This window comes from Cupressus sempervirens, chromosome 10 (assembly GCF_028749045.1).
Source record: "Cupressus sempervirens isolate cs-2001-9-10 chromosome 10, ASM2874904v1, whole genome shotgun sequence".
NCBI classification, from domain to species: domain Eukaryota; kingdom Viridiplantae; phylum Streptophyta; class Pinopsida; order Cupressales; family Cupressaceae; genus Cupressus; species Cupressus sempervirens.
The window spans coordinates 223209188-223220815 of NC_143127.1; positions in this window are offsets into that span (position 1 = coordinate 223209188).

Here is an 11628-nt window from a genome sequence, read left to right on the forward strand (position 1 = left end):
GGGTTCCAAACACTAACTTATGATGCCCTACAAGGGTTTATGAAATGGAATTACCTCACATTAGATACCGTAGGTATTTTGATGTAGTTCAAGGTAGGACAATCCCTAAAGGAGATGTCCTGGCCCCCAACAAATAACCACATAGAGGAAACACGATAACAATGCAAGATCTGATACCAAATTAAAATAATTTATTCATAAGATAACTATTACATGAAATTTTCTAGGCTATAAGGCCTTCCTAGTTACAACCAAATACAAATAAATTACAATAATAGTTTTGCAATATCCCTCAAGATCCAATCCAGACACTATCCCAGCCAACCCAAATCTATAACATAACAGCAATCAAAAAGAAACCACCAAGGAAATCTCAACTTGTTCTTGTAAGCCCACTAAGAAATCTCCTTGATTTCTAGTTGCAACCCTAGCTCTACTCCAACTTTATCCAATATCCAAGTGTGCTCTATCCACACACTCACAACTTCATCACAATCGTGTTGTAAACTACCTCAAATTCGGCACTCTATCCATAGTCTCTGGAAAAATCAACCTTTAGCTACTCCCACACTCACTCCTCTAAATGAATGAATCAATCCATGAATGAATAAACAAAAGACACCACAAGACCCCTACTTATACCAATCTAAGCCACAAGTCAGCCCAAAATGCTAAAACCAAGCATTAAATACTTGAAGAACCACAAGTCGGCCTCCAATAGCAATTAAATATCCAAAAATCGATACTTGAGAAAAATTATGATATCTCCTAGCTTTGATTGAATTAGAACTCTTGATTTAAATTTAAGGTATTAATTTAGGTCCTCTACAACCCTTGAAATTCAAAAAGGCTGATTCATTAATGATATTTGCACATCCATCCTGAAAGTCGCTCATAGAAACCTATCGTGCAAACTGCTAGAAATTGATTCTCTAGGAGAATTTCCATATATCCCAACTTATAAAGAATTAAGAATTGAACCTTTGATAAAAGTAATTAATCTAATCCCTCTTCAATCTATTAAATTTGAATCCTCTCATTCATTGTACAAAATTAGTTACACAGCCTGCAACAGGCACCCAGAAACCAAAAAATGTAGCTCTTGTAGCAAGGTAAAAACAATTCAAACTTCAACTCAATCCATCCAATCTCTATACAATCATGATGAAAGGTTCCCCAATGTGTCTCCAACACATCTCAAACCATGAAAATCATAGCTCCACCAAAATCTAAGCTCTATGCTCTTGCATCAAACTCCCCAAGTAAATAGAAAAGTATGTCCCATGCTTTGATGCCCAAAGAAAGATCTGCAACCAACTTCATCTTTACCAAAGGCTTCCACTTCATCGAAGTCAATAGAAAAAATCTGAAAATAAACCATCTATGCTTCATCCACTCAAACATCAAAATCTAATACATATCAACAACCCAATCAACATTTTCACACCCAAGAACAAAATGAACATAATGCTTCACCAACAAAACCTCATTCACATCAGCAACTAGTGAATCCACACTAGTAGCAACAAACTCCATATCAACAATAACATGTAGATCTATGTTGTGGTGTCCACAACACATGCCCCATTCCTCACTAGGAATGGGGACCCCCTATTTTTTTGACTCCCGGACTCACAATTCGAGTTAGGAGAAGAATTTTTGTTTAAAAGTTGAGTCCAAAAATCACAAAAAAATAAAAAATTAGAAAAATCACAAAAAAATAAAAAAAATTGAAAAAACACAAAAAATCAAAAAAATCAAAAAACACAAAAAATTAAAAAATAATTTTGAAAACATAAAAAAATAAAAAATAAAAAAAATAAAAAATTAAATTAAAAAATAAATAAATGAATAAATAAATATATAAAAAAAAAAAAGCTGAAAAAAGTGCTACGCACCTGCACCTGCGACGCTCGAGCAACATGCGCCGTGCACTGTCGCGCTCACGTGACGCTCGTACAAAGTGCCTGCGCACCAAGCGCCCACATGCTCGCACGATGCTCACATGCTTGCGTGCATGTGCACTTGTGCGTACGCATCGTGCGCTCGCACCCGTGCACATGTGCACCTGCGCGCTGGCATGCATGTGCGCTCGCGCGTATGCATTGCCACGGGTTCATGCTTCACGCGAACACTCTGATGCATTTCATACGTGTGCATGCATGCATGATCAAGGCACCTCATGCTCATTCATGCCTCACACTCCCAAAGCACCATGTGCCCTTGCCAAGCTACCCTTTCACCTCCAATTTTGTCTAAGTAGCCGTAAGGGGGTTTAAAATATATTATTTAAGTATAAGTTGACGTATATTTAATTTCTTATACTTAAAATATATTTTAATATATGCAACGAATCTTTTGAGAGAGGTTTTAGACCTCCCAGATATAAGGTGAAGATTCTAGGAAATTTCAGGGCTTCAAAAATCTAGACTTAGCCAAATTTCAGGGCTTTAAGATTTCAGACTTAGCCAAATTTTAGGGCTTCAGGATTTCAGACTTAGCCAAATTTCAGGGCTTCAAAATTTTCCTACTTAGCCAGATTTCAAGATTCACCTCTAGTTTTGTTTGAATGGCTAGTGTGTCTTTACTAGGCATTGTTAACTCTATGGACTAATGTTTGCTTCTTGTGTAGGTAAAAATGGCATCCTCAACTTGTCGAGATCATAACTTTTGACTCAGGCCTTAGAATTCAGAACTGCTTACACTGTTGGAAAGAAGAACTGAAGATTTAATTTTAATCCCTAAAATGGTGAGCCTTCAGCTACCCAATTTTAGGGACTGATAAAAGTTTCAACTTGAAATTTTGAGCAAAAGACCTCAAAAAAGGTCATTTAAAAATGCCTAGAAAATTTGTGAAAAACTATGAAAAAGTTGCAAACATTTGATCATCTTGAATAATCTAGATCACTTGGTTTCTCACCGAGAAGGATTCGACAGGTGGAGAGAAGACAAAGGTCAAAGATACAGAGGTTTGACACATAAAGAAAATCAAGTTCCTCATCTTATGCAGCTATTAGGGGCAAGATTCAATGCAGGTGCCTTGAGATTTTTGATTGAAGTAGAGGGAGTGCAAGTTTATGAAAGTAATTGGCTATAAAGAGGGTGTAAATCATCAAAAAGGGGCATGGAGTGTAAACAAAAAGTGATCTAAAACCTCATTTGAACCAAAACCTAGAAATCATTTTCAAAATTGAGAACTTTGATTTTTTGGCGAATTGAGCTCTGCAGGTCCATAGGTATGCAGCTCCGTAGGTATGCAACTTTGCAAGTACGCAGATCCCCAGGTCTACAACTCCACAAGTATGCAACTTTGCATTTTTTTGAGCTTCGCAATTCAGAGGTGCACCGACAGTTGACTACTAGTTCCAAAAATATCACTTTCCATGCATTGGGAGCACATTCTGATGACAAGTTAACTCCGACACACACCTAGTGAAGGGCCAGCTTCTATTTTTGGTGTCTCCATGCACTTCCACTTTGACTGATGGCTTCCTCCTACTTTCTCTCTCATGCTTTTATTATTTTTGACATGTAAAGGGCTCATGCATCCAATTAATGAATAAAATATGGATGGAGTCCCTCTAAACACCAGTTAGATGGTCAGTTTGTATATATATAGTTTTTATTTTATTTTTTAAAAGCATTTTATTGCATTAAGATATCTCTCACTCTCAACACAAATTGAGGAGACGATTTCTTATAAATACCCCATTTTAAAATGTAAAAAGGGTCGTCATTATTATGCAATAAAGTTATGCTTTTGGTGCTAGCATTTGGAGTGTAGTTATTCTTGCCTGAATGTGTCATTGTTTTGTGAATTTTATTCATGAGATTTTGATTGAGCCAAACATTTATTGCATTATTTTTGGTTGTGCAATCTTTTAGTTCTAGTGTTTGCTATAGATATATTAATTCCATTGACGTAACGAGCTTGAGAAGAAATCACCCAATTGTGTCTACATAGCTTTTTGTCTCGCATGAGCGCACTTTTCGTGGCCTTACAATTTGATGAAGAGTGAAACATCATTTGATTTGTTAAATATTCTCACCGATGATTGCATCAGTGGATTCTAGGAAGCACTGCTGCTATTTTCATTAGTTTCCTACTGATTTCTTCAAAGGTTTAACTCGCAGTGTGTTGTGCTTTGTAGCTTATGTCTGTTTAGGAATTTCAATCTCAAGTTATTTGATTTCATGTTATTTGCTTTTTGCTTTGCTAACCCCCTTGTTAGAATAGGACCTCATAGTAGTTGCATCATTTGAGTTGCATTCATTGAAAAATAAAAAATACAAAAAATATTGTTCTGTTGGTGTGATATTTTGAGACAGCAAATAAATTTTACTTGATTCCAAGGTAAAAGAGTTTTTGGAACCAGCAAAGGCCTCCTCGTGAACATTCACATTTATCTTCTACTGAGTGAATTTTGGTACGTCGCAAGACAAACACTGAACCTTGGAGTGGATCCTTAAAAAGATTTTCTTTTCAAGAGAGGAATTGCACTATGGATTCCTGTCATTGACCTCGTGCAAAATGAACTTCCAACAATCTCCATCAACACATGCCAAACTCACAAAACTAGCAATCTCATTGCTCACAACAAGATGCTTTTCAACATGTAACTCATCACTAATAGCAACTAGATCATCCATGACCAAGTGCTCTACAATTTCCATGTCAGACCCAACTAACTAATCATGAAAACCAATGTCCATCCCAACATCAACAAGGTTAGAAATATTCCTAGCAATAACCTCTAGTTTCTCTACAAGTTCTATATCAGACCCACAAACTGATCAACAAAATCAACCTCTTCCACCTCGATGTTGCTATGCTATCTTCTCTCTCAAACAAGTCTTTTAATTGGCCAAACAACTCTCTTCTAGATCAGAAGACTCCAACTCTAAGGCCCTATTTGGTTGCTGGCATAGGAATAGAAAATTAGAATAGAAAAATGGAATGGGAATGGGAATAGAAATGGGCAATTCCAATCATGTTTGGTGCACTTGGAATTCAACTGGGAATACGTTAATCCATTGTTTGGTTGTACAAAAATGGAATAGGAATAAGGTTAAGTTTTGTATTTTTAAAAACATTTTTCCTAATTTTTTTTTTTAATTTATTATTTTTTTGGTTAATTCATTTTCATTTTTTTAAACAAATAGATATAATTTTTAAAAATGTTTTAAAAAAAATTCAAAAATTTTTTTAACAAAAAATATTCAAAAAGAAAAAGTAAAAAAAAAAAAATTTAAAATCCAACAAAAAAAATATAAAATTTTTAAAAAAAAAAATTCGAAAAAAAAAAATTTAATGGAAAATCGGAATGGGAATGGAAATGGCCTATTCCAATAACAGATATTTTTTGGCATAGACATATGCTCATTTTAGGGGCAAAATTGGAATATGTCTTCCTATTCCTAATTCCGATTGAGCTTACCAAATAACGAATATAAATCATATTCTAATTTCATTTTCCTATTCCACTCATATTCCAGCAACCAAACAGGGCCTAATAGTATACAACTTTCTTCTTTGGTTCCTCCACTTGTTTAGAAAATGAAGCATCCACTTGGGCAATCATCTCATTAGTCCTCCTCTCCACTATAGTATGGAGATGTGCAATTAACTTAGGGCCCAATCCTCTCGAAGCCATCTCCCAAGATCTTCGTAAACCCTCTACAACAAATCCTTCCCACACTCCTTGTGACAAAACTGAATTTTTTGCAAATCAAATCACAACCTTCCATCTCACATGAATAATTAGGTACCACATCACAAGTCTAGGACCATAGATATGCAATCCACAAACTCTCTACTATCATGCCTCAACAAGATTAGTCTTCCATCTTCACAACCATAGATCCAACTACATGTCCTCCCAAGGTCCTAGTCTAAACTACCTCAACTTCAATGATCTATCTACATTCTTAGAAACAACCTGGATCTAATACCACCTAATATAGTGCAAGGCAGGAGAATGCCCAAAGGACATGTCCTAGCCCCCAACAAATAACCACATAGCAGAAACACAATAACAATGCAAGATCTGATACCAAATTACAATAATTTATTCATAAAATAACTATTACATGCAATGTGCTAGGTTGTAAGGCCTTTCAAGTTACGGCCAAATACAAAGCAACTACAATAATAGTTGTGTAAGATCCCTCAAGATCCAATTCAAAACACTATCCCAGCTAGCCTAGATCTATAACATAACAGTAATCTAGAAGAAACTACCACGGAAATCTCAAATTTTTCTCGCAAGTACACCAAGAAATCTCCTTGTTTTCTAGTCGTAGCCCTAGCTCTATTCCAACTTTATCCAAGATCCAAGTATAAAATGCCTCACATTTGGCACTATGTCTACACACTCACAACTTTGTCACAATCTTGTTGTAAACTACCTCACATTCTGTGCTCTATCCACATACTCAAGAAAAATCAACCTTCAGTTGCTCCCACACTCACTCCTTCTCTAATTGAATCAATCACTCCATGAATGAATGAAAAAAAGACTCCATATGCCACCTACATATACCAATCTAAGCCATAAGTTAGCCCATAATGATAAAACCAAACATTAAATACTTTAAGAGCCACAAGTTGGCCTCCAACAACAATTAAATATCTGAAAATTGATACCAAGAAAAATCATGATATCTCCTAGCTCCAATTGAATTAGAACTCTTTCTATGAACTAAAGGTAGAACTTTAGGTCCTCTACAACCCCTAAAATGTGCAAATACTAATTCATCGAGGATATCTATGCATCCATCTTGAAAGTCATGTACAAAAACCTATAATGCAAACTGCCAGAAATCGATACTCCACCATATATCCCAACTTATAAAGAATTAGTACTTGCATCTTTGAAAAAAGGAAGTACTCTAGGCCCTCTTAAATCCTTGAAATGCACATCCTATCATTCATTGTGCAAAATTAGTTATATGGCCTGCAATAGGCACCCAAAAACTAGAAAACACAGCTCTAGCAGCAAGGTAAAAATGGTTCAAAGTTCAACTCAATCCATCCAATCTCTATGAATATCCCCAAAGGAGATTTCATAGCCCCCAAAAAATAACCACACAATGGGAAAACAACAAAAAGAAGAAATAATGCAATATCTGATACCAAATTAGAATAATTTATTCATAAAATACAACTAATTACATGCAATGTGTTGGGTTGTAAGGCCTTCCTGGTTACAGCCAAATACAAAGTAATTACAATAGTAGTTCTACAAGATCCCTTGAGATCCAACCCAAATGCTAGCTATTCCATATCACACTCTGGTAGAAACCTCCAAGGAATGTCTAAACTTGTGCTCACAAGCCCACCAAGCAATTTCCATGTTTTCCAAGCCCTAGCTACTAGCCCTTCTCAAACTTTATCCAAGATCCCAGTGTAAACTACCTCACATTCAAAACTCTATCCACATACTCGAGAAATATCCTCTTACCCAGCTACTCCATCTTCCATGCTCTTCTCCAAGCTAGATGATTAATCACAATACTGTTGTAAACTGCCTCACATTTGGCACTCTACCCACAGTCTCAGGAAAAACTCGCTCTTCAGCTACTCTCCACACTCACTCCTCCTAATGAATGAATCACTCCATGAAATCAATGAATAAAAGACTAAAAAAGAACTCCGCTTATACCCAACTATGCCTCAAGTTAGCATAGCAATTAAAAATAAAATAAAACTAACATTAAATACTCAAAGAGCCACAAGTTGGCTTCCAACATAAATTAAATGTCCAAAAGTTGATACCTGAGAAAAATCACGATATCTCCTAGCCCTTATTGAATTAGAACTCATGCTTTGAAATGAAGGTATTAATTTAGGTCCTCTACAACCCTTGAAATTTTTAGAATTTTATTCATTATGGATATCTACGCATCCATCCTTAAAGTCAAGCACAAAAACCTATCACAAAAATTGCTAGAAATCAATACTCCAGGAGAATTTCCATATCTCTTAACCAATAACAAATTAGAACTTGTGCATTTAATAAGAGATTAACCTAGGCCCTCTTCAATCCTTGAAATGTGCATCCTCTCATTCATTGCAAAAAATTAGTTACATGGCCTACAACAGGCACCCAAAAACCAAAAAACATAGTTCTAACAACAAGGTAAAAGAAGCTCAAACTTCAATTCAATCCATCCAATCTCTATGCAATCATAGGAAAAGGTTCCCCAATGTTTCTCCAACACATCCCTAACCAGGAAAATCATAAATCCACCAAAATCCAAGCTTGATGCTCCTGCATCAAACTCCCCACGTAAATAGAAAAGTATGTCCTATACTTTGATGCCCAAAGAAAGATCTGCAACCAACTTCATCTTTACCAAAGGCTTCCACTTCACCAAAGTCAATAGAAAAAATCTAAAAAGCCACCATTTATGCTTTATCCACTAAAAAATTAGATTCAAATAAATATTAGCAACCCAATCAGCATTCTCACATCCAAGAATAAACTAAACATAATGCCTCATCAGCAAACCCTCATCCACATCAGCAACTAGCGAATTCACCAACAACAAAAAACTCCATATCAACAACAATATGTAGATCTCCATCAACACATGCCAAAATCTCAACACCAACCATCTCATTTCTTGCAACAAGATGCATTACAACATACAAGTCACCACCAACAACAATTGGATCATCCATGACCAAGTGCTCTGTAACATACAAGTCACCAACAACAACAACTGGATCATCCACAACCAAGTGCTCTACAATTTCTATGTCAGACCCAACTAAGTAATCATTAAAACCAATGTCCATCCTAGCATCAACAAAGTTAGGAATATCTTTAGCAATAACCTCTAGCTACTCTACAAGTTCTATAACAAGCTCCATAAACTGATTAACAAAACCAACCTCTTCCACCTTGACCTTTCTATGCCATCTTCTCTCTGGAACAAGTCTTCTAACCAGTTAGAAAACTCTCTTCCAAATTGATAGGATCTATCTCTAATAGCATATAAATTCCCTCTTCAGTTTCTCAAGTTTTCTAGAAAAAGAAGTGTCCACAACAATCTCCATCCAAGCTATTGTCTCATTAATCCTCCTCTCCATAATATCATGGACACTCGCAATCATCTCAGGGTCCAATCCTCTCAGAGCCATCTCCCAAGATCTTTGCAAACCCTTTGCAACAAATCCTTCCCATGCTCCTTATGATAAACCCAAATTGTTTGCAAGTTAGATTACAACCTACCACCTCGCACGAATAATTAGGAACTACATCGCCAGTCCAAGACCACGGATCTACAATCCACAAAATCTCTATGATCATGCCTCAACAAGATCAGTCTTCCATCTTTGCATCCATTAATCCATCTGTATGTCCTCCCAAGCTCCTAGTGCAAACTACCTCAACTTTAGCAATCTAGACTAGCTAGTATTTGGGTTGGATCTTGAGGGATCTTGCAGAACTGTTATTGTAATTGCTTTATGTATTTGGTCATAACTCAAAAAGTCTTACAGTCGAGCATGTTGGATGTAAATCTTATGATTATATAATGAGAATTGGCATTATTTTGGATTTAATTATTTGTAATATTATTTATTCTTCCACTGTGTGGTTATTTTTTGGGGGCTAGCACATCTCCTTTGGAGATTCTCCTATCTTGCATTGCATCAAATGGTATCAATGCGGTGCTCTTTCAGCATGTCCTCAACATGCTCATGCATGCTTCATCTCACAAGATGGCTCAGCATTGAAATCACCATCCTTATCCTAGTTAGACTTCCCATGACTAGCTGCTCCTTTCATGGAATTATTTGTAGCAGTCTCCATTGAATCTCATCCAAAAAAAGATGCCTCCACACATTTCCCATTTCCAAATCTTCATGGACTTCACTATAAAGTGTAACCAAAAGAAAAAGTCAGGAATAGAGCAATGGAACCAGCTATGGCAGAGAATTAAATGGGTTTCAAACATTGACTTCTGATGCCCTAGAGAGGTTTATGAAATGGTTTCACCTCACATTAGATACCACAATCATTTGTAAAGAAAGGAGATGTTACTACTTCATCATTAGCATGGTGTTCCATGGTAATTTTCTTCCCAACATCACTTCACAATTGAACAAGCATCTCCTCTGCTGATTTGGCATTTAATAACCTCAAGACATGATACACTCGGCCATTTAGAATGTAAGCCCTCAATTTGATGTAGTTAGAATGGATATGTGTATTTTAGCCAACATCAATGGGTTCACTCACTATAAAGAGGGAGAATCTCAATTCCTCCACCCATTTTCCCCAATTTGCAAGTGGCTTACTATTTGTAGGAGTGAAGGTCATATGGCATGTGAGAAATAATAACAATCCAAGCTCCACACTTATATACCTATCATCATAATGAAATATTCACTTTTTTTTTGCAAAAAGAGGGGTAAAAATTTATTAAGACAAAAAGGAATACAACAAGGAGAGCTCAACAAGGAGCTCGATCCTGAGCAACAAGATCATCAAATTCTTGCACCATCTCAAAGGACAGTTGCCCCCTATCCCTAATATTCCAACCCGGATCATGACTAGAAGCCCATTTGGCTAAACAATCAGCAGGTCTATTCCATTCTCGTGGAATATACTTGAACCTAATGAACTGAAAAGAGGAAGAGAAGAAAAGAATATGCTTGACAACAGTGGCCAGCTGCCAACTAACATCCTCAAGCTCTTGCGAAGAAAGCATGTTCACCACCACCTAGGAATCAGACTCACAAATAATCTTACTCCATCCCCACAAGCAAAGCTGTTCCACAACATATAAAATAGCCTAAGCTTCCATGAGATTGTTAGTATAATCACCCTTATGAATTGAGAAGAAAAATTTAACATTCCCAGAACTACAACGAGCCACTCCACCAATACCAGCCGGACCAGGATTCCCACGAGAAGAACCATCAGTGTTAATTTTTAGAACTCCATAGGGAGGAGGAGTCCAGTGCCCATCCCAGTTAACCCAACCCTTCCTCTGATGGTGAAGCTGCCTGGACATAGAAGGAAACCTATGAGCTGCAACCCCATCCTGTAGATGAAAATTGAGGCGATTACAGATAGCAAGATCAACCGGATGCATACCCCCATCAAGCTCACACTTCACAAGAATAGTTTCCTAGAGAGAATGTGATATTTTCCACCAAAGATGCAAAACACCAAGCCGAACATCTTGGAATATGCGATGATTCCTCTCCAACCAGATATGCCAAAGCATGAAAGATGGGCCAGCAATCCAAGCAGCATGGAGAGAAGAAGACTTGGAGGGAGCACTACCCAAGCGAGCTCAGAACTCAGGCAAAGAGGAAGCATGCCGACAAGAGAAACCCCAAGCGCTCCACCAAAGGTGCCATATCTGAGTAGAATAGGAGCAATGGAAGAACAGATGGGAGACAGACTCCTCTCCATTACCACACAAAACATAATAAGAGGGGCCCTGAAATCCACGTTTACAAAGATTACCCCAGGTAAGACAACGGTTGTGAGCCACTAGCCACATGAAAAAATTGCACTTGGACCAAGAAACTTTATTCCAGACTTGCTTCCACCAAGGGACCTCAGCATCCCCAAATAATTGTCTAGTTATCTCCTGATACCCAGC